We start from the raw sequence: 26,111 nt of genomic DNA on the forward strand, positions 1-26,111 counted from the left end.
ATATTGTACATACCCTTGCTTTCTGCAAATGTTTTCCATATTAAAATTTAAAAATGTGAAGAGGGTATTTCCTAAAAGAAATATCAAAGGAAAAAAAGAATAAGAAAAGATTAAAAAAATAAACAATTGAAAAATATGAACCTCAAACAAAAACAAATCATGAAAGTATGCAATTCCAAGTGCTACTACTCTTTACTTTACTGTCTAAAATAATGGTTGTGTGCAGTTTTTCATACATGCCACAACCCATGATAGTCAAATTGTTTAATCTTGACTACTTCATGCTTTAAATTTCCTATTTATAGTTAGAGAATAAATATCTAGCTAAACTGTTTAATCTTGGCAAATCAGTAGATAGGTAGAGAAATAAAATGTGCTCATAAGCTTAATCTGAGCCATTGGAAGATATAAGGCTGGAAGTAGATAGTTTACTTTTCAAAATAAAAAGGAAAAGAAAGGGTCTACTAGCTTAAATGCACCCAACAAAGTGAAGAAAAAATGTTAGGGTAAGTAAAAGGGTATGCAGAAGAAAGGTTGCAGAAAGTACAAAGTTAATTAAAGCATAAGAACATCTATCATGTTTAATAATGTGTTTTAGTGCGCAGGAATAGTTATGAAAGTAAAAGGATGCTTATATGATGATTTGGTTAACTTCCCCTTCATTTCATTTCACCCCCCACCAAATACTTACTAATTTCCCCTTTTACCCCTTCATTTCTTATCAAGACACCTTTTCCCTTTATTTTCACCCTTGCCCCTTCGTTTCACACATTCCCTAACAAATTACCCTCCAAATTCATTCCCCTACCCAAAAACCATTTTTTTCTAGTGTGAAACACCTTTTCGCCTTTAAAAAAAAGAATCACTTTCCCCTTCATTAATTTCCCTAAATTTCCCTAAAAACCCCAAAAAACCCATAAAACCATTTATCCTAAGTTTTACCCCCCCCCCCCTCGCATTATTAATTAACTATGCAAATGTCATTTTCCTGACAAAACCTTGGCCCCACTTCACAAACCCGCCCTTTACAGTTTAACCCCACCTCAACCATTAATTAATTACAAATCAATTGTAATTAACCACTGAGTCCCGCTAATTTCTGCCTCGATTTTGCACCATGCAACTTCACCGTGTGACAGCTGTCAGATCTGTCACCCCCAGATCTGACGGCGCACACCCATATCACGTCCATTGACCTCCCGTAGTCTACCCGCCCAAGAGCATGCAATATAAGTGGTTTTTCCTGGCCCCTTTTAGCTATGTGGCAACAATGCATTAACTCACCTGCTCTCTGGAAAATACTACCCGATGGCCAAAAAAGGTGTTATGGCCCCCTAAACCACTTCCCCGCGTAAGCCAAAACCATCACTGTTCATTATGATTTTCCGTGCCAATTTCTAACCACTGCCAGTTAAAAGGCCGCAGACCCCCATTTTTACCCTATTTGCTCAATTTTCTCTATGAAAGCTTCCAAGCCTTCTTGTGCAAACCCGAGTTTCTGCAACCGAATTCAACTGCCGAGTACCTGCTGAGTACACCACAGACGCCCAATTGAGCCATCCACAGCATACTTGAAGCCATATTACCCTTTGTGGCCTCCATCAAAACCAATTTGTAGTCTAAACCTCAAATTCCAAGTATTTTGATAACAAACCAGAAACGACCCTCTCAAATTCGAGAATGTACAGTTAATTCAAACATTAAATTAATTGAATTTAATTAATTTCCCTTGAATTGAGAGTATTTCCCGCTGAATACCCAAATCCCTATCCTGCAAACTACCATTACCCTATCACTACACCTATGTTTTCAAAACCTCACTGCTTCAGCATATAAGCCTGATTCCCACACTTATCCTAAAGATGGCTACCTAGACCTCTCTGGATGTTAGACCTGTGTCAACCCCTCACCTGGACATTGACCATTTGGCCCTAGCAAACCAAGATTTCCATATTAAGGACGTTGCTACTCCAGGCCACCTTCTAAAAATCCACTACTGGAGTAAGGACAGGTTCCTAAACCATGTAGATGGCATTCACCTTTGGGAATCCAATTTATCCAAGTACACATTCCTAGAAGTTCACCCATTCCCTGATATTGTACATTTTTGTCATGCCTACTATTTCCCAAGCAAAAGGGCTATTGTGGCACCAAACCAATAGTTGCCATTCACCATTACTGCTGAATCCATCAGCCAAATGTTACAAATATAACCTAGCCCTAATCAGACCCCTCTATCCATTGGAAACTTGTTGGACCTATACATCACACTAGACCCATTCAAAATCAAGCAAATTTTTCAAAATTTCATCATTGAGGAGCACCATACTCCTACAAACACTCCCCCCTATGCTACCACCATTTTTTCAGAGACTGGCAGGCGCATAATCACCATGGTCTAATGCACCATAGGATACGTATCATATGAGCATGTGGATGAGGTCATCATGGCCTTCCTGTCCATTTTCACTCCAAGCAAGCCTCCTGCTATTACGTATGATTATGCTCAATTCATTGCAGACATAATGCATGAACAATTCACGAGACTTCCCATTGAAAGTGTTTTCAAATAATCTTCAATGTTGTTTTATATGTTTTTGTATTACTAGACAGACAAGTTCCCTGTGAGGATCCAGAAATTGGACACCAAGGGAAAGGAGAGATCAGTCATCTACTGGAGACCCTTGCTCCAGAAGTTTTCCACAACATTCACCTACAAAGACTTCATAGACTCCTTTGTGTACCCATTCATAAACATGTTGGCTTCAACTACTCAGCCCAGAATCAGCCAAGACATCAAGAGGGTATTGCAATTAGCAAAGAATAGCAAGGTGGGAGATTGTTACTTGTACCAAAACCACACTGAGATCGGAATTTATGGTTGTGAGCTAGCCCCCTATAAGTTGCCCAAATACCTGCCTATGAGGATATTTTGCCTTGAATGTTTCAGACAAATCATCAATTTTGATGAGGTCCACTTCGTATCTGCTAGGAAGAAAACACAATTCAAGGTGAAAAAACAATTGGGCCCATTCATTTGCAACAACATAGAGGCCAGACCAGAGGCCGACAGATTACTTCAACAAATGAAATTCAGAGACTGTTTCATCCAGCACTATGACCCTCATGGGGTCATAAAAAAGCTCAGACTCAAGGTCAAGTTGGGACCTTACATCGACCACCTACGACCTAACATTGAACAATTTTCTAACCACACTGAGTGGGTGGAGAACACATTGATTGATATGGACAACATAGTTGTGAATGTTGAGAACACACAAGTTGATCTAGAAAAGCAATTTGACCAGAGCTCTTTCCTGCAGGTTCCGGAATTACGAGAGCCAATGAACATTCCTCCTGTCATAGAAACCCCAGCCAATGAGGAGAAGAATCCTAAGAGGAATAGGGAGGAGGCATCCAGCTCTGCCATGGAGACTTTAGATGAACTGTTTAAGCTAAATAAAAGGCCAAAGTTGAATCCTGTGTCTAAACACGAGGAGAACATTGCATCAGAGGAAATAATTGACACCGAGGCAATGGGGTAGAGAAGTAAAGATACAATTGAAACGGCTGCATCAAGTGAAACGGATCAGCCATCAACCCCCAATACATAGATGATAGACAGACAACATAGTATGGAGGTTTCTTCCTTTGTCAGGCCAGCTGACAAGGAAAAGGTTATCAAAGACATATTCAAAGAGATAAAGATGAGGAATAAAAGGTTGAAAGCAAAGACATATGAAAAATACCTCAAGCTTACACCACCAAACTAGACCAGATTGATGTCAACCTTTGACATCAAAGAAGGAAAAATCCAAGTGTCATTTTTGTAGCCCACTGTACAACAACCAAAGACCTCAAAAGATTACAAGAACACTAATTTTGAGGTGTTGGCCATGGATGTTCATCCCATTGATCAGATAGATTTTCACAAGAAGGCTGGAGAAATTATTTACTCCACCCTCATAGCAAAGGCCATGGATGCTTACAAGTTCCAGGATTCATTGGACAATGTGACAACTCAATGCAAATTGGAGAGGGCCACTTCACAGGCTAAAGACACTAGGATAAAGTCCTTGGAGGACTTGGTCATTGAACTAAACCATGACCCAAGTGATATTAAGGCTGCTAAACAATTGATCAAGAACAAGAATGAGGATATAGCAGCCCTCAATAAATAGCTCAAGTTGCCTCATTTATAGAGCCCACAGACAAAGGAAGTCCTGGAATGCCAAACCAATCATGAGAAAATGATGGACTTAGTGCTACAACTGAATGACCAGTTAAAGGAGATGGAGAAAGAGTTGGGTAACTTGATTCAGCTCAAACAAGCTGGTATTGATAATGCTCTTGCAACTGTCATTCCAACAGTGACCACAATTGTACCTTCTACTTTGGCAGCATCATTAGCTCCCACTTCTCCAATGGCCACTGCACTGATAGAATCTACACCAACTACATCAGCAACAGGATCAACATTAACAGCCTCCACAGGTGATGAAGCAAATAGTTTGGTCACAACAATGGAAGAAATGTCCATTTATACCACTGAGATGAACAAACTTAAGGAGAAAGTCACCAGCCTGGAGTCAGATCATGCATAAAGAAGAACAAAAAAAGGCTACAAGGATGAATGAAAGAATAAAAAGCCTGGAGAAAAAAATGACACTGAGTGAACCTATAGGTAAGGCTAAAGAGAAACTGTGGCCCAATATCATTGACTCTGTGAATGATATTTGGCCATCCATCTAGGTTATTTTTAAACAAATTGATTTAATAAAGCAAGCCAGAGAAGCCATTCAGAGAGTCAAGGAAGAACTTGGAGATATGCCAGAGGAAGATGCAAGAATCATCCACTTCCTCAACTCAAAGATAATTATGAGCTGCAAGAACTTGATATACCTAACAGGACAGGTACAATTTTGGAAGATAGAAATGTCTTCACTAAGAGGAATTTGATGTTGAACTTAGAAGATAAGTGTCAAAACATGCAACTAGCCGTTGACAACTTCATTGTTAAGTTCAAAATTTTGAAGGAAAAGGGATTACCTAATCCCTTAGTTATAAATGATAAGTTAATGACACATGAGGATTACAATAAGAAGATCATGGAAGTGGCCAGATAACAGGTAATCACTTCATCCATGAAGGGCTTACCAACACGCAAAGTATTGTATCAAACTTTTGAAAACTTGTTTTACCTCCAGCATGAGGTAAAACACCTATTTATTAATAAGCCTACATTTTCCAAATATATAGAGGCAGATGAAATAGACAGAAAAATTTTCAATATCCAATTAATAGATGATGTGAGATGGAAAAAACTGAATTGTTTATTGTAGGAAAAACACAGTAAAAATATAAGTCTATGGTAGAACGTAAAAGAGCACAGTAAAAGGATATTGACGAGTTAGCAAGGTTAAAGTGTATCAAGTGAAAGAGTATCAGATGAAAGGTTAAATTAAAATAGAACATCCAGCATGAAGACCAAACAGCCAACGAATTTAAAGGGAAAAATATCAAAGAGCAAAGCCAACAGAACCTAAATAACAGGAATAGCAAGTAGTGGTTCAATAGATGTCTCTATCTTCTTGCATGAAAATTCTTCTTTTTCCTAGATTAGTTCTAAATGTAGTTTGAGATATTTTGTAATTCCTTTTTGTATAAATACTTCATAATTCGAAGTATTAGAGGGGATTATTTTACATTTGTAGAGTTATTTTGATCTTAAAACCTAAGGGTGATTGTACCACTTTCAAGTCAACAGACTGGAGCAAGTAATGAAAGCATTACACTACAAGATTCATGATATGAGCTATTTGCAGTGAAGTATCTTCTTTGTTTGACTTTGTTACCTTATTATGTGTTTCACAATATTAAATGTGTTCTAAATTTGAATGAATTAACTAGAGATATCACTCAGAATTTGTTTAAGTAAACTTTGTTTTGCACAGTTAGTCATTCACATGTTTTCCTCTAATACTCGGATTTGAGAACCCTTAATTGCTCTCCCATATCAGTTGACGTCTTTCATTCCTTCCAGAATCCGGCCTAGGGAACCCTTAATTTCTCCCTAGATCCAATTATAAACCAGTTCACCATTTAGCCTTTGAGATCTACAGTAACTCATCTATCTTTCCCTCTAGACATTGTTTTAAGAACTGAATCCAACCTTGTTTGTCTGACATTCGACCCCATAGCCCAATGGTAAAATCAAACCTCTATTGATCTATGTAAAGTGATCCCGCCACCCAAATTCAAACCAAAACCCAAGTGCAAATAATAACTAGCCTAAAATCATCTTAACTAAAGCAAAGTTAAATTATAAAGAGAGAGACCTCTCTGAGCATCAGGAAGGCTAGGTCCTGATCTCCAAAAGTAGTTTGTGGCTATCTTTGACTTTTCTTCCTTCTTTAACTTTGAAAGAAATATCAGAGTGATAACAAGATCCTTAGAGATATATTCCCCAAAACAATATTTTCAACATTGACTTTGAGATCACAATGATTTGTTGCTTTAACTTAGGTAGTGGCATAGAAAAATCTCATAAAATATGTAGGTAGATGGAATGATTTTAATACCATCCAAGGTTAATCCTTTTTCTCCGGGAATTAAGACATTAGCAATGAAATGTCAAATTATACTTCTCAGCATGCTCCATAAAGGTGCGTACTAGGAGTTTGGATGTATTGCCTCATAGTCTTAGTAGATAATTTATATAGTTGTGTAAATATTTGAATGTCAACATAGTGTAAATCTTAATCAATCCAATTAGGGGTGAAAGTGACTAAAATTAGGTAGAAAAATAGTAAATTACATCATCCATAAGGGTATCTTCTCTCTCTACCTATGGAAGAGAATCTCTACCTCAAATAGGGAAATATTGTTCTCATCCTATAATATGCTAGAGCTTTAAAGATAGTAATATATTTACACAAGGGACATTCAAAGATAGGTAGTGTAGCAATTGTGCCCCAAAATTCATAGAAATAGCTTCCTCTTGTTGATTTTGTCTTTGACATGTACATTACTTTGTAGTTGGCTAACACTACCTATTCTATACTGATGTAGGATACAAATCTTTGTAGCACAAATATACATTTAACAATCTTGATTTATTCATTGGAGCATATGCATATTTTACATAGAATAGTTAACTTAGTTCATATAGATTAGGATCTCAAACCTGTTCTAAGACTTCTTATAGAATGGAATATATGTATTTTACTTGTATGCTTGGTAATTCAAAGCACCTCATTTACGTTGGTTTATTTAGATATACTATGTTGTAATTATTCTAGCATCCCCCTCAATTAATTTAGACTCTTAGAAGTACAAGAGAGAGAATCTTGGAATGCCTCAATATTTTCACATGCAGGTGACTTCGTGAAGATATCTGCATGTTTATACTGAGTGGAGACAATTAGAGATGCATGTTGTGTTGTTGAAAATGTTTGCATTTGAATTCCTATTTAACTTAATCTGGCAACATATCAACCACATAATTATCTTCGTTTTGTGATTCACTTCATTCACAGCGTTCCATGTTCTTTTTTCTCAAGGAAACCTTCCACCTTTCCATAGATCAAAGCTTAAATCTATTGAGATTAGATAATATAGTTGAAAGGGATGTATGCACCTCACAATTCAAAAACACCATGAAGGTAAAGACTAGTGAAGATACCAAAAATCATAGCCACATTACCTTGTATCAAAGTTGTAGATGAAACATTACCTTATATGAAAGTTGTATATGGAAGTAAAATTTTCGTGTTGACAAGGGAAAACTAGATACTGAAAACACCATAAGCTCAGAGAAGTTGAGTTCATTGAGGTTCACAATAGTTAGTAAAACATGCAATCTAGTTTACCTTTGAAATTTTGTTTTGCTAGTGAATAATCAGATGTAGCGTGGTTTATATTTGGCATAATCTTTCTCAAAATTTTGGAATAATGACCATCCTATCCCAATCAGTTTGTCAATCATGTGTTGGCATTCCCCCATTCATTTTAAACTCTTATTTAGTTTCGAATAAAATATTCACATCAATGGTTTTATAACTTATATCTACAACTCAACAACTTCCAATATTTTCCTCAACGTTTATGATTAGTTTATTTTTGGACCCTCGGTGATAGATTCACCAAAGAAATATTTGCATTGCAACATTGACTTTGAGATCAGAAGGATCTGTTGCTTTAACTTAGGAAGTAGCCTTGAAAAATATCATAAAAGACCTAGGTAGATGGAATGTTTTTACTACCATCTAAGTTTAATCTCTCTGCTCTAGCAGTTAATTAATTAGCAATGAAATGTTGAATTTACCTTCTTGGAATGCTCCATAAAGGTGTGTACTAGGAGTTTAGATCTATTCTCTCATAGTCCTACTAGAATATCTGTATAGTTGTGTAAATAATTGAATGTCAACATAGTGTAAAGCTCAGTCATTCCAGTTAGGGGTGCAAGAGACTCAAAGTAGGTAGAAAAATATTAAAATGCACATACATAAGGGCTTCTTCTCTCATTACCTATGGAAGAGAAGCTCTGCATTAAATAGGGAGGTATACTTCTTGTCCTATAATATGCTAGAGCTTTAAAGATAGTAATATATTTACAAAAGGGGAATTAAAAGATATGTAGTGTAGCAATTGTGCCCCAAAAGTCATAGAAATGGCTTCCTCTTGTTGATTTTGTCTTTAACATGTACATTAATTTGCAGCTGTCTAACAATACCTATTCCACATTGGTGTAGAATAGAAAACTTTGAAACACAAATATAGACTTGGTAGTCTTGACTTATTCATTAGAGTATATGCATACTTTATACAAAATAGCTAACTTAGTTCATATATATTAGGATCTCAAACCTATTCTGAGACGTCTAATAGAATAGACTAAATATATTCTACTTGTAAGTTTGGTGCTACCCAACACCTCATTTACATTGGTTTATTTACATATACTATGATGTAATTATTCTAACATCCCCCTCAATTAATTCAGACTCTTAGAAGTACATGAGAGAGACTTAGAATGCCTCAATATTATCACATGCAAGTGACTTGGTGATGATATCTACAAGGTGATATTGAGTGAAAAAAATTGGAGTTTGATGTTGTGTTGTTGAACATGTTTTCATTTTGAATTGTTATTGAACCTCAATGTATTGTGTGATCATGAAATAATGGATTTAAAATAAGTTATAAAACACCTTAATTGGCACACTAGAAGATCATCTAATGTATTTATGGTACACCCAATATTGCAAGTATGTGATGTAGCTACTTTGCAAACAAATCCTCCTATTGTGAAATATTCTGCTTCAGTGGGAGATTGAGAAAAAAAAATTCCACCTCTTGTTCCCCCGTGACATAGGACTATATCCTAAAAAGAAAACAAATCTAGAGGTGGATTTCCTGTCATCAATGGAACCTCAAAGATTTGATTTCATGTATCATGCCAATAAGAAATAATCATTTTTTTTATTCTAAGTTGTATTACATAGGACCTTGAATATCTTTAAATTTGTTGGCTTCTAGTGACTCGGGTTTGGTTCTTCTGTGAGTCATAAAAAATAACAAACAACATAGCTAATTTGTGGCATAGTGTATGTTAGGTAAATGAGACTCATTCACTTTATGATAGAAAGTGGCATTTACCTAGGGTGATGGATCAAACCAAATGAGTTTCACCACGATTTCCTAAGCCCCTTGCTGCATGTGGCTGCCCAATTGTCTTGATTGGCCACATGTTCTTCTCTTCAATTTTTGTCTAGCTTGGCTTCTTGCCTCCTGTTGATGCTTCTCTCATACAAGAACTGAATCCAACTAAGAGCGAGCCAAGTGAAGTTTCTATAGACACCATTCCTTTTCATTATGTAAGCAATTCTTGGAGAACAAACTTAGTTGTAAGCCTACCAGGTATGGTAAACATTTCTTAATTTGAGGAGGCCTTACTTTGATTCGAGTTTTATTTTTTGTTTTATTGAATTATTTAAGCCATGCATGTCTATCTATTTTTTCAATTTTCTATACAAGGTAGGCTCTTTACTTCATTTTTTTTTCCTATGCATTGTTTTGATAAACGTATGCCCTATAATCTATGGTTTATAGACTACGTTTCTTTTACATTGAAATTCCTAATAATATATAATGGTGATGTGAAAGTAGTTGGGATTTTCATGAATATTGTTTGAATTTCATTAACGTTTTTGACTATGTTTTCCTATAATCTTCACAAAATTGTTTTAGAAGTGTTTCTCTAAATTGTCTCAAATGTGGGGCATTATAACACAAATTAATGCCTCTGTTATTGTCAACTAGGAATGAAAAAAAATAGTATTACAATATGGAGATGTGATCCTATATCTCCCGATGCAATATTACACTTCAAATATCAATATAGCTTGTTCTACTTTAATGTTGGCTCCTTGTATTTTGATTTGCATAATTTATTACAACAATTTTTTTCAAAAGAATCAACGACTTACCCGACTATGGAATACAGGGCTATACTACGCTTATGTTGTTGATGATAAAATTGTTTCTTTAGGTGCCTTTTCCTGAAAGCCTATTCCTTTACTTGATTAGAGTTCCAAATATGAAGTATAAAAAGCATTATAAATGTAGTATGTTGGTCTAAAAATTCAAGTTGGCAAGGACTGGCTTCCTTTGCAACCACTGTTGTTTTAATGTTGGAGAATAAGCATAAAGTGTAGTAAAAAACTCCAATGCCATACATAGAGGATTTATTGTAGAGGACAATAGAAATGAGGTTGTGATTTTCTTCGTTTTTACTAAATAAGTAAATGTTGTTTTATTAAGTGTATAATTAATCTTGTCAGGTTCTTTTGCTTCCTATAATATTTGAGTACATGTGGACACATTCAAATTAGTAGATTTCTTTGTTGGTAATTTTTTTGTTTATTATATTTATTTTTCCCACTATAATCCTATTGTCTAAGGATATTTTTCTTATTCCAATAAATCTATTATATAAAGGTAGAGGGGGGATGAAGTGTATTTTTGTATTGTGTAGTTTTTTTCTTTGAGGTAATTTTCTTCACACCCCTTTTCTAGTTGAAGTACTTGTGGGAGGACATAGTTATCATTAAGAGGTAGAGAGTTCTTTTTTATCCATGCAATTGCATATTTGGATACTTGTTCTTGGTGTGGATTTTGAAGTGTTTGGTTGCCTCTTGGATATTTTGTTGGTGTAATAGATACTAGCCAAACTTTGTGCTTACAATTTTAACATTTGTTTAGTGGTTACATTTCAGGATCATTGTTATTGATTATTGTATTTTGACATCTTGAATTAATTAATAACGAGAAGCACTCCCAATTAGTTTTCTAGACCCCATAACTAGTGGGATTCAAGGATGTAGCTCATTAGTCATAATTGCATCATATATACTCACATTTTTCTACTTTTTGGCATGAAAATTAGTTTTTTAGAGGCAAATTTTTATGTTGTTGCAATAAATTTACATGATTCACAAGGTTAGAAATCAATATTTGGTGTAATTGTAAATTTTAGATTTGATAATTATAGGTCAATTATAGGCTATATAAATGTTTTCAAAGTTTCACTTCTAATTGAGTATCTTATACGTAACTATTTTTCCCTCTACCCACTTTCCATAACTTCCATAACCATTAGGTAGGGACTTGCAACTTCGATGCTATTTTTCTTGTTTAGTAAAATATTTGCAAAGACTTTACAAAGTTTTATAATTTATTGAAAGTTGTATAATTTACAATTTATAAAGTTTCCAGGTTTAATTTTTTAAAGTCTATTTCTTTAAAGGGTGCTAGCTCAATGGAAGAGCACCTGCTTTACAAGCAGGAGGTAGGTGGTTCGGTTCCATCGTGCCCTCATATTCATATGGATTGGTGACAATTAGTTTTTGGTGATGGAGACTCTTTTGACCATCACCAATGAGCATATGGTGACATTTTTCAACCCTCACCAATGAGATTATGGTGACATTTTTCGACCCTCACCAAAATATGAAATGGTGACAGTAAATTACTAGCACCATATATATGCATTAATAGTGACAACCATGAAAGGTCCATCTCCGTACATAACTATTTTTCAAATGAAATGGTGACAGTCACTATCTGTCATTATAATCATTATTCGTGACGGACTTTGAATGTCACCACAAATCCTATACTGTTGGCGACACCACCTTTGGTGACATTCAATTTTTTGGTGACAAAGGCTAAGTTCTGTTAGAATTTCTCATATGAAATGGTTATAGTCACTATCCATCATTATAAATCATTATTCGTGATGAACCTTGAATGTCACCACAACACCTATACTTTTGGCGATGCCACCTTTGGTGATGTTCAAGTTTTGCTGACGGAGGCTCTTTTGACCATCACCAATGAGATTATGGTGACTTTTTTTTATCGTCACGAGTGTATTTTTTTATTGTACTGGTGTAAGCATAAGAGAGAAGCTAAACATATTGTGGGTTGAGAACAGGGCCAAGAAGGCCCTTTCTAGTTCTTCCTCTTTAAGATTGGAGACACAAGATTTAAGAGTGTTTATAAGGCAATAATAAAGATGTGATGGATTGTCAAGAATATGCTGGAAAGGGTGTTGTTGGACTATCACAGTGGAAAAAATGATCTAATAGATAAAATGAACGTATGCTTCCAAAGAAAATTTCAATGTTAAGGAAAAACTTGGGAGGGGTAGCTGAAGGTTCCCTAAGCTAGGTCAAGTTCTTGCAATGGATTAAAGATCAACTTGTGTTGTAAAGCATCATGAGGAAGATGATTATGCAGTAAATGCACATGAAAAACTGGAAGTCAAAGTCTAAGACTCATTACAAAGAAGTGTTTCAAACAGTCACCATAAGCACCTAGGGCAAGCAACACGAACATTGAGCTTCAAAGAAATAGTAAAAAATGTTATAGTTTTCAATGGGATAGTTGGAATATTTCACAATCTTTTGTTGAATGGTATCTACATAAATTTTGAATTCTTAAAGGAACTTATTTTTTATGGAATCAATAATCAATGCCAAGAACTGTCATATAGGCTTGAAATTGAGGAAAGTATAGGTGGTATAACCAAACATATCAAAATGTACTGATGTAAAATTTTGTGAATATAAATTTTTATATTTACCAAGGAACGAAAAGAAAAATAAGCCCAAAAATATGTTTGATACTTTTGAATGAGAAACTAATTACACTTTTGTTCTTAATTCACCACAATTTTTTCTCCACAAAGATAAGGTATGCTTGACGGGATTTATAAGGCAACAACATTGGTCATGAAGAGGTACAATAATGGGCCTTCAATTTCAATGTTATCAAAACCAGACTGGTCATCAAACTAGTCAACCCCAAAATTTGAACCAGACTAGAGCCAACAAAACTAGACCCAAAAAATTGATTATTCAAAAAATACATAAAAAAATCAAATTTTAGGGAAAATCATGTACATTCATCTACATCCATATGGTCAACCCCAAAATGTGAACCAGAGTGGAGCAAAAAAAAAAAAGAGCAAAAGGTTATTCAAAAAGTACATAAAACATTTGAATTTTTGGGGAAAACATATATATTCATCTACATCCATGTGAATACAAATCATTTATACACAAATATATAATGTTTCTCATTTTTATAGTAAGTAGGAGTGCATATAACCAAAAAAACACCAACTGTGTACATCTTTGAACCATAATACATCAACAAAGGGGATCAAAATGAAATTTAGAGTCCAAAAATAAGCACGGTACTAATGAGTAACTATACTGAGATAGTTGAGAGTCTAGAAATTAGAATTTACAATCTTATCATATGGTAGTAGTGTCTAGTTGTGGTTTCACTAATTGTTGAACTCCTCTGCCATGACCCTAATGAAAATGTACATGTTCACTCAAGCCATGGAGACACTCGTGTCATGAAAAAGGAGTTCAACAATCATTGCAACCAACATCAAGGTATATTTCTCTAGTGCTCTTGACTCAATTCCAATTCCATACCATCATGCATCATAGAATCGAGTGGAAAAATTTCAATCCTACCAATCCTAAAATCCTGAAAATTTTTTAACCTTGCTAAATTTTGAATAGGATCTAAAATTTAAATTTCTCCAAATGGAATGAAGTTGGAACCACTCTGAAACAACCTGAAACAATTAATCTTAATCTTAAAATTTTAAGTAAAACATGACATTATCCTTATGTTTCATTTTCAAAAAGAAAGGACAAGGAGAATGCCAACTTTTACTTTAACTCCAAAAATTAAATATTACCATTAATTACTAGGGTTAGGTTTTGTAGGGCCTAGGGTTAAGATATTTCTTTTTCGTTTTCAGTATTTTTTATTAAAAAATTAATTTTTGGTGGTCATTAGCTATGTTGCATTGCATTCTTCAAAATTGGTCAGTTTAGTAGAGAACTAGTCACTTTTGTGTTTTAAGTTTAGTTCAGTAAAAGACCAAACTTAGCCAATCTGAAGCACCAAACTAGACTGGTACAACTTTGAGACCATTGGGACTAGCCAATTCCACTAGTTCTAGGCCAATTCCATTAACAATGTGCCCTTCTAATCTTCCTCTTCAGTTGTTTTATTGGATCCTTTCAGGAATAGTGATTTGGAGAGTGCCATAAACTATTAGGCTATTGTGAGCACCTATGATCATAAGTAGTTAAGCCTTGACAAACATAAATTTGCAAGGAGCTAGTACAAACCTCCCAAAACATAGTTAGTGAGGATGTTCATGCAAGGAACTATTACAACCCTCCCAAGCTAGTTAGTGAGCACGTGCATGACCAAAAATGATTAGAAAAAACTATCCACCCTAAAAAACCCTGCCCAAAACATTGAAGTGTGGTGCAAAAAAAATTGTTGGTAGTCTATTAATGCTACCAAAATCATTCCCTCTCTAATATCACAACAAGCTCTTACTCAAGCTACCTCCTCCACTATGGTTATAGTAAGTTCTTGCAACTGTGTGAGCTACAAGAAGTTAAAATTGCCTTGAAATCTCCACCAATATTAGGGAACTCAACTTCTCTGCATGCACCAACTATTTTGGGTTGATTGATCAGTTAAGTGGATGATCACTGATTTTGACTGAAGTACCACTACTTAAATGACCTTCCACTAGTTCCTCCAAAATTTGGAACTAGTTTAACTTACAACAACCTGAGATAATTTACCTTGATTTCTACAAATTAGAAATCACACATGCAGAACTAAACTGTAACTCCTCCAACTCAATTTACTGAGTAAACTTCGTGACACAAGCCATGTCACAAAAGTTAACATCATCCAAGTTGTCTGTTGATGTGGAAATTATAATTTTCTCAATTTAATCAAGGAAAAATCTAATTGAGAATTTCTTGCTGGATTTTTCAACACATAATGCACTCGAATGTATCACCTTCCCTATGAACTTGGCATAGTTCACATGTTAAGTTCATAAGGATTCGAGTTGATGTAGTTCAATGTGTTGTGTATATAAATAACAGGTGTCCATCTCATGCTATCGAAAACAAGTCTCCCTATGAAATGTGGTATGGCCACATTCTTCGGTGAGGCATCTCAGGGTTTTTGCTTCCACTTGTTATGTCATCATACCTAAGGAAAAAAAAACAAACACAGTGCAAGGAGTCATAAATTTATCTTAGGGTATTCATACCTACAAAGCATACCGAATCTATGATGAAGTGAATAAGTAGATTATAATATCTGGAGATGTGATCTTTCTTGAATCTTCTAAGAATGACAATGTTGTTAAGCGACAGTGTGATCGCTTGGATAGATTCAAACATGAAAAGTATTTTCAAGAGTTTAATAATGAGATTGTAGATCTCCTTCTCTTAGCTATGTACCTTCTATGAAGAGCCTTTAATAAATCAGGTTGTAGGAAATTCCTTCCCCTGCTTTGTCGGGAAAGAGATAAGAGACTACTAGCAGCAGGAAGCCAAATCTGACAATTAGTGAGGGTAAATGCAAGATAAAAAGCAAGGCTTAATGCAAAGGAGTAACGCAAAGGAGTGTTCTAACTATATCCATATCGTCAAACATCTTTCATCCCACTTAGGATGCCTTTCATAGTGCCTACTTAGTCATAAGATCAAGTTGGTCACAACCTTTGTAGCTTCAATAAACAAGTGGAAATATTCTTCATATTCTATCTATGTTTAATAAAGAATATGGAATTTGTCCCCATCCTTATCAGGTAGGACTCCATGGTGAGTTATATTTGCACATCATCTCTAATTAATATCCATTATTAAGTCTAATGCATTTGTTTAACGTCAATTCCTCATGGTTTCCACCTAGCTAGTCTAGGTAAGATGTAAACTTTCTGAAGTACTTTTCCCCACTAAAATTATCTATGGGCCATTTTTTGAGTGTTTGATGGACCATTTTACCCTATCCTTCCAACTCAATGAAGAGTATTACAGACATGCACACAATATTTCTCCTATGGAAAGAAATTTTCTAAAAACCCCAATGCCTTCTTGCATTAATATGATGAATAAAGATGTATTACAATTTCTTTGCTCAACTGAGCACAACTTGCATGTGAATAACCTATCCCTATTCTCATTGAGAAGCTTTGATGTAAACTTAGTCACTTTCTACCTTTGCTTGAGCCCATATTTTCTTATGCAATTCCTTGATAAATTAGGCTGTTATTATTTAGGAATTTCTACAAAGTGCATTGTGCAATTCCCAAGTTTGACCATCTGACTCGATGAAACACCTGTACCCTCAAGAATAGTCTATAGCTAATGTAACATTGCTTTGGAATATCCACCACAACTAGGGAACTCAAATTATCTACATGAACTAGCTATTTTAGGCTAAATGATCAGTTAACTGGATGATCACTTAGTTTGAATGAAGTCCCACTGCACAACTAATCTTACATTAGTTCCTCCAACAATTGGAACTAGTTTAACTGAAAAAAAAAATTTGAGATAACTATATTTATTGCTCTAAAATAGCAATCAGACGTGCTTAACTAAACTTTAACTCCTCCAACTCAAATTTACTAAGTAAACCAAGTGACACAATCCATGTCACACAAGTTAACTACATCAAAATTGTATGCTGATGTGGAAATTCATATTTTCTCAATTTAATAAAGACAAAATCAAATTGAGAATTTCTTGCTACATTTTTCAATACTCCCTCTTAGGAAGAAAGAGATTATCAACCACCCCTATCTTTCACCTGTGGAACTCAAACTTCCTTCTTGACAAAGATTTTGACAAAATGTCAACATCTTGTTCCTTTGTCGAAATGTAGTGTTGCAAAATTATCCGCCTCTACACACATTTCTGTGAATGGTGATACTAGATATATATATGCTTGGATCAATCGTGAAATATAGGATTCTAAGATAGCTTAATACAACTATGATTATCAAAGTTGATCATAGTTGCATCCATCATATGACTAAACATTCTAACAAGTATCTTTCTCATCCATATCAACTCACATTTTGCTTGACTTGCTGTCATGTATTTTGCTTCTGTTGAGCTGAGTGCCACAGATATTTGAATCTTGTTATACCAAGAAATAGATGCGGACCCAACAATAAAAATTCCACTTGATGTACTCTTTTAGTATGATGGAATTCACGCATAATCTGCATCGGTGAAGCCACATAGATTCAATCCCTTTGCCTATATGTACCCGTTGTGGTCACCAAAAACCCCCGTCTTTGTTTGGTATTAGCAATAACATCAAGCAAAGGGGGACCCTTAACAAAAAATCCCAAAAATATCTTTATCAAAATTTTTTGTATTTCTCCCTAAAAGCTATATCGCATCGCAAAGAGAGAGTGAAGCATTTTCCTATGCGCATAAATAAGCTGCAAAGAAGCGATGCGAAATTCATCGCATCACATATTTTGAAAGCACCCTTAAAAGAAAACCTAAGGAATCGCCGACGGCCGATATGCGACGTCACATATCGCAACGTCGCATAAGCAGCGCACAAGTGATCAAATGAAAAATGCGATCTTGCGATTTGCGATCTGCGATGGATGAGACTATCAATTGTTGCGATGGCACTTTTCGACATCGCAATCCTCGATGCTGCGATGTAAATCGCAGAAACCACTCATCGCAAGGTTTCCTCGGCATGATCTGTAAACCCAAAATTGAGGGTGCATCTTAAGGGAAATTAATGATTACACGCCTGAGTATCCAAGGATGATCGTGTTGCATTTTTCGAAGAGTCAAGTCATTATGAGTGTCATGATTATGCATTCATTAGAAATTAAAGCTTTCATGTCAATCTTCTCGTCATTTCTCTTTTCCTTTGCGTAAACTGTAAGGCAACAACTAATATAAATCTATATGCAGGAAACATCTAAGGAAAAGGGGAAAGCACCAATACTAGAAGAATAGAGAGGAGATGTCTTCGCAAATGGATGCCACATGCAGCAGGGTCGCGGATTCCAGAGTATCACTCAACAGACACTGATGAAAATAGATTATCCAAGATTCAGAGTCAAAGGCGCACAAAAGCAGCATGTTTGCAAAAGATCCTGAAGCTCAGACTGGGTAAAGCAAAAAGAAAAACGCTAAAGAGGGAGGACACTCCAGAAAAGCCTGGAACAAAGAACGGAAGCAATTTTCAATATGAAAGATTGTTCAGGAAACGAAATCCCTAACTCATTGAGTCATTCGCACGGCCGGAAACCGAAATAGCAACAGCACAATCAGTTTGAAAGAAATATGGGTTATACTAAGTATACACACAGCAAATACAACCAGCCAGAGGAAGATTTTCGAAAATATCTTCTAGTTTGTCAGAAAGAGGTGCCAGCTTTTGTTATTTCTACTTTTATCGCTTGAACAAAAGAAAAAGACAACCAACCGACTCTTTCCAGGCGAAGCTTGCATTGCTTACAACACTAAGGAGCAGATACAGAAACGGTTAGAAATTAGATTCAATTTTTAGAAATAAATTTGTTTTAGTAAAAGGGCGGTCATTTGAAGCAATTTCCTAAATTTGTGTAATTAAGATTAGTTAGTCAGTAGTATTTAACCCTTCTCATGGCATTTGGAGAAGGGTCCAGAAATTTGTCAAAAAACTTGTCCTCAGAACATGCACTTTTGCACCCTCAGAGGGGGCTTTCGATGAATGGATGGATCGAGATTTATTTATGTTTGCATTTTAATATCTGCTACTGATGTTGCACTTCTGTACTCTTAGTAGATGTTAGAAGTAAGTAGAGATAAATCGTTATTGCTTGAAGTTTGTGAGTGAAATCAATCATAAATGGTACTTTTATCTCTTGATTAATTTCTGCTTATATTCTTAGAGTGATACACAGCCGAGTTGTTTATATGTTAATGTATGAATGTGTGGGTCACCATTTGGCACTTTTGTACGGTGGAGTCATTTATTTGTGCTTGACATATGAATAACTTATTATGCGATATGTTGTTCACAACTGTTTTGCCTAACTTCTTATGCAGAATGGTTTATCTTAATTGATTTATATTCTTATGATAGCTGAATGATCTTTATTACCAGTTATTGTATGAAATCTTTTTAGATCACATGATGAAAGAATTCTACCCCAGGTTAGTATAGATTAGATGTGCTGTTTTTGTAAGATTACAGTAGCATAGAGTCAGTTTAGAGTTTAGAATTAAATTAGCTTAAAATTACCTCTAGATTAGCATCATCAAAATCTACACACACACACACATCCTTTAGATTGGGAAGATGGTCCCATTATCCCCAGTCAGACCCGCTACACCAAACAGGCAAGGAGCCGCCAACCAGGTTCCGGACCGGGTGGGTATCCCCCTTGTTGTTGACCCGATTTTAGGGCCCTCAACATATTTGGCGCTAGAAGGAGGGCACGAACTGTGAATGGCAACTAAGTCAAAATCTAAATACCATTCTGAGAGTAAATCACCCTCATCAACTCCCCCGACTTCTCCAGTACGGTTAAACCCAGAGTTAGAAGTCGCTCGAGTATCCACCGCTGCTACATACCCTAATATATCAGACCAACTCATCATTGAACCCCCTGAAATTCAAACTTTGATTCGTAAACTCTAGGGATTCTCTATTTTTTCTCAGAGGTCTGATAAATCTCACAGCAGCATGACTTCGCAGTACAATCCTGCTCATCCCCTAACCAGATTGAAGAGTGAAAATTTTGGTATTCAACCAAGTGAACTCCCTCTCCCTACTAGGAAAAGAGCAAGGAAAATACCACCAGAGTCTGACAGTGAGACTCTTTCATCTACTTCATCCATTTCAACCCCCTCACCACGAAGTCAACCACCCACATCCTCATCCCAAATCACTCATCCATCTTCCACAACCGTTCCTCTTCAATGATCAAAAATCATAATATCTTCATCTTCTTAGCATCAGGGATCATCCTCTGCACTTTCATTAACTAGCGGCTCAACGATGGCCCAATCTCCATGGAACAATCCTGGGGAAGTTTTAATGCCTCCACCCCTGAGCCCAATACCGGCCCATCCTGAGAAATGGCTACCTAAATTCAATCCAGAAACAGGCATGCTAGCTGAAGAGCATATCAATAATTTCATGCTTTCTGTTAATCTCAATGGATTTACCAACGAGGATGTTGTTGTCCAGCTTTTTCCTTATACAATGCAAGGAACAGCCGGGTCATGGTACTTTTCGTTACCTTCCAGGTCCATCACAAGTTGGGACATTTTTCAAATTCAATTCCTCACCAAGTTTGGTGATGAGAGATCAACAGCGACATTGATCAACGACCTATCTAATCTTAAAGCTGAGGCTAGAGAACCCATTAAAGATTTCAATTTACTGTTCAATAAGATCCTCAACAAAATTCCCGCTGCTTCTCAACCCAACGAGGAAGTAAGATGTGAATGGTATATCACGGCCTTACCATCAAACTTGTCTATCTTTGTAGATAGGGCAAACAAGACGACCTTAGTTGAAAACTTGACAGAGGCGTTAGCAGTAGAAAAGCGTGTAGTTGCCCTAGAAAAGAGATCTGCAATAGAAGAACGCAAATCTAAGAAAATCTCTTTCAAAGAAGACACCAAGAAGAAGCAAACGAAAGATCCTTTTGATATGGAAGGATTACAAAAAGTGTTAAAGGCCATGTCTAATGAGATGATTGACATAAGAAAACAAGTAGCAGAAACTTCTTCAAAAAAGCCCTACAGATCTTTTAAAAGAAATCCTCCCATTGAGGTGAAACCACCCAATGCTATCTCAAACGTTGAATCTCAAGAAGAAGAAGAAGAAGAGAATACCACTGAAGGGCAGACCGATGATGAAGAAGTTGTGGAACTACAAGGAATGTGGGATTTCATCCTCCCACAAGAAGAATATCAAGAAGCATTTCCGGTTAGCACACGAAGCAAAAATCAACTTGATCCTCCCCAAACTACCCCTAAACAAAAGGGCGCAAGCCCTGCAACAAAAGATAAGGTCGCGACAAAGAAAACAATCGGTAGAGCGACCCACCAATCAGATCAAGCACCTCCATCAAGAACACTGATAGTGTCGGATGAAATGGAGTATAACATTATCGATGACATGAAAAAGACTAGGGCTAATATCACTCTTTACGAATTGAGCAAATTGAAACATCAACAGAAAATAATGATGAAATAATTACATGATGTGCCTACTACATCTTTACCTACAGCTGTAGCTTCCCTCAACATGGGAAGACCTCCAACCAACATGATCAATAAGATTGATCCAAATGACATTGCCTTGATTGGAGGAAGATCAAGATCCCATACTCCTCCTTTTCTTCTCACTTATGAAATTTTCAATAAAAACGTGCATAATTGCTTAGTCGATTCTGGTGCTTCAACGAATATTTTACCCAGATCAATATGTGCCAAATTGAATGTTCAGCCACAAAAATCCGCAGTGCGCATAGTTCAACTTGATCGATCCCAAGTCGAAGTGATTGGTGAACTTAATCAAGTGACCATAAGATTGTCGTCTAACCCGAAGGTATGTCAGGTTATAGACATTCTAGTAGCTGATATCCCTGAATTCTATGGTTTGATTCTTAGCAGGGATTGGTCCGAAAAACTCCACGGATATTTCTCAACCGACTGGTCGCACATGTGGTTACCCTACAACGGTAAACCGAATCAAATAAAGGTTGAATGAGAGTTGCACCAAAAGTACATAGTGAAAGAATTGGAAGGAGAGAATGAAGCAATAGCATACAACAGCAGTATCATAGGCAATTACTCGGTGGATTATTTCCTCGGCAATTTCAATGCTCACACCTCACCTTACTTAGAAAATTCAGTTTTGTCCCAAGTTGAAAATTTTTCCCAAACTGATGATTCAAAGTGTTTTAAATTTTTAGATAACTCTGTAAATACATCTTTGTTTTGGAAATTATATTTTGATGGCTCTAAATCTAACGAGGGAGCAGGAGCAGGATGCGTTCTGATTAGCCCAGACAGAAACAAGATCATGCTTACATGCAGACTTGAGTTCGATTGCACAAACAATACAACGGAGTACGAAGCCTTGGTGCAAGGCCTATACAAAGCAATCGGGTTGAAAGTTAAGTATCTTCAAGTCTTTGGAGATTCTGAAATTGTTGTCAAACAGGTACGTAACACCATACATTGCCTGTCAAGTCATTTAAAGCACTATCAATCTTTAGTACAAGATCTGACTTCACATTTCATAGCATTCAATATTTCGTCAATCCCAAGACTCCAAAATGCGAGTGCAGACCTGTTAGCTAACATAGCTTCTAGACTTATTCCCTCCGAAGATTTTATTCCAGATAGGTTCTCAATAGAATTAATCTTTAGACCATCCATCCCTAACAACATCACCAACTGGAGAGTATTCAACGATGATCCTGACATTGTAAATTTCCTCACTTCTGAAGGATCCTACTCAAATCAAATAATTGATGAATACCATCATGATCACCAAATACAACAAAATAGCACTGACAATGCTATACCTAAATCGGTGGTTAAGTTAGAAGATTTATATGATTTGAAAAGTCGGTTTAAAAGGTCCGCCAATTCTAAACTCTACAGTTCTACTCTGAACTATGAATTAGTGAACCTAGGGACTGATCAGAAGCCACAAAACGTTAATCTAGGCCACGGCCTAGCCCCTGAAGAAAAATCAGCATATATCCATCTTATGAGACAATACAAAAACATTTTTGCATGGAATTACGATGAGCTGAAGACATACAACACTTCTATCATTCAACGCACTATCCCTATAATTGACAATGAAAAACCTGTCCAGCAGAAGCTCAAAAAAATCCACCCCAACTTAGAAAATCAGATAAAGACTGAGCTAAATAAGTTGTTGAGAGCCAGAATAATTTTCCCCGTCAGACATTCCAAATGGGTATCCAATATGGTGCCCGTTAGAAAGAAAAACGGAGATATCAGAATCTATATTGATTTCTGGAATCTCAACAAAGCCTGTCAAAAAGACAATTTTCCCCTCCCACCTATGGAGCAAATACTACAGGCAGTAGCAGGCTTAGAATTAATGTCTTTCCTAGATGGATTTTCAGGATACAATCAAGTGCTGGTACATCCCGATGATTAGTTGAAAACCACATTTCGAACCAAATGGCGCACATACGCATATCGGAAGATGCCATTTGGTCTGATCAATGCCCGCGCTACCTTTCAGAGAGCCATGGACATCGCGTTTAAAGGTTTAGTCAATAAATCGGTAGTGATTTACCTGGATGATATAACAGTGTACTCCAAGAAGCGAAGCGACCATCTCAAAGAATTGAAACAAATCTTTCAAAGATGTTTAAGGTATGGGATTTCACTTAACCCAAAGAAATCTTTTTTTGCATTAAGTTAAGGGAAATTGCTAGGATTCATAGTGTCGAAATCTGGTATTCACATTGAACCTGACAGAATCAAAGAAATTTCTGCAATATCCATGCCCCATAACAAAAAGGCCATGCAATCTTTCCTTGGACAAATCAATTTTGTGAAAAGGTTTGTCCCGGATTTTTCACGTATTATTTCTCCTTTAGAAATTATGATAAAAAATAATTCAAATTTTAAATGGGGTCAAGATGAGCACGAAGCATTCAACTTGATCAAACAAGCTATCATTAACGCTCCATCTTTAGCTACCCCAAATTTTTCAGAATCTTTTATCTTATACACTTTTGCCTCAGAGAAATCTTATGCCACGATTTTAACTCAAGTAAATCAAGAGAAGGCGGAAGATCCAATCGCATTCTTTAGCTCGAACTTACAAGGTGCTGAGCTCAATTATTCAGACGTGGAGAAACAGGCATATACTGTTTTCAAAGCGATCAAATATTTCAGACCTTTCTTACTTAAAGCCCATACCAAAGTCGTAGTGTCATTTCTAGCGGTAAGAAACCTTCTGGTACAGAAGGATGTGGGCGAAAAAGAAGCAAATTGGATTACCGCTTTACAAGAATACGATCTTGAGATCAAGCCAGCAAACATCGTAAGAGGTCAAGGCTTCTGCAAGATGTTAGCTGGAGCATCGCAAATTCTTGAGAACTCATCTGAAGAGGTACATACGTATGAGGTAAGCCTAAACGACGCAGAATCATTATATGCGGACACCATTTATTATCTTAAGAATGGGTATGCTCCATCACACCTGGACCACACCAGGAAAAGAGCTCTGAGATTGAAAGCTAAACAATACCAGCTCATAAATGATGTTCTGTTTAAAAGGAATTACGATTCTGTACTTCTTAGGTGTCTTGAGAAAACTGAAGCCGAAAAGGTTTTGCAGGAACTCCACGATGGACCAGCAGGTGGACACTATGCTGGAGAAGCTACTTCACATAAGATCTTACGTGTAGGATATTATTGGCCCACGCTGTTCAAAGACTCATACAATTACGTAAGGAAATGCCAAATCTGCCAGACTGCTGCGGGGAAACAAAAGAAATCGTCCATGCCACTACAGCCGGTTAACATCGAGCAACCATTCAGCCAATGGGGCTTGGACATAATAGGTGAGATCGTTCCTCACTCTTCTAAGTAGCATAGGTATATCCTCACGGCAACAGATTATTTTACTAAATGGGTAGAAGTAGTTCCTCTCAAGACAGTTAATTCTGAAAACATTATTGAATTCATAGATCAATTTATCATCACTAGGTTTGGATTGCCAATGGCCTTAATCTTTGATAATGCATCATACTTTTCTGGAAATACAATGACTGAGTTTGCACTTAAAATAGGGTTCAAACTAAAGTATTATGCCAACTACTATCCGCAAGGTAATGGGTTGGTTGAATCAACAAACAAAAACCTAATCAGGATTATTAAAAGAACAGTCGACCAAAACCAAAAGAATTGGCCCAAAGCGCTGGTAAATGCTTTATGGGCAGATAGAATTACGAAGAAAGCTTCAATCGGAACTTCTCCCTTTAATTTAGTTTATGGGAAAGAAGTGGTTCTTCCAACTCACTTAGTCATTCCCTCTTTGTCTTTAGTACAACACATCGATGAAGTATCTACTTCCTCCTTACAATTGAGACAAATGGAGATAATCAAACTAGAAGAACGACGAGAACAAGCTAAGAAAACACATGCTCACCACCAAGCGCTAATAAAATCCTCTTTTGACTCAAGCATAATGACTAGAAAAAGCTTTCAGATCGGAGATTTAGTTTTGAAATGGGATAAGGCTCATGAAGAAAAGGGCAAACATACAAGATTTCAGAAGCTGTGGCTTGGTCCTTTTCAGATTGTAGAAGTCATAGGCCCATCGACGTTTGTGTTGCAGGATTTGGCAGGTAGAAGAGATTCTTTGCCCGTGAATGCACAGATTCTTAAAATGTATTTTCCATAGAAGATCATTCTTCTATTTTTGTAGGATAGTTTTAGTTTTTTTTATTTATTTGTTTTTCTCTTTCTTATAAATAAAACTGGTTGTAAATGATCATCAAAAAGGATTCATGAAAGAGCACACGAACTCTCTATCAGATTTTGATTTCACTTGTACAAATAGCAAAACTTTTTGAAAAATCTGATTTTTATTATTGACAAATAGAGTTAACTTTAACCTGAATATGATATTACTTTCAACCTCTCAAAAAA

Source organism: Pinus tabuliformis, chromosome X (genome assembly GCF_031772625.1).
Source record: "Pinus tabuliformis cultivar Carrire ecotype Pingquan chromosome X, CPIR1, whole genome shotgun sequence".
Classification (NCBI taxonomy): Eukaryota; Viridiplantae; Streptophyta; class Pinopsida; order Pinales; family Pinaceae; genus Pinus; species Pinus tabuliformis.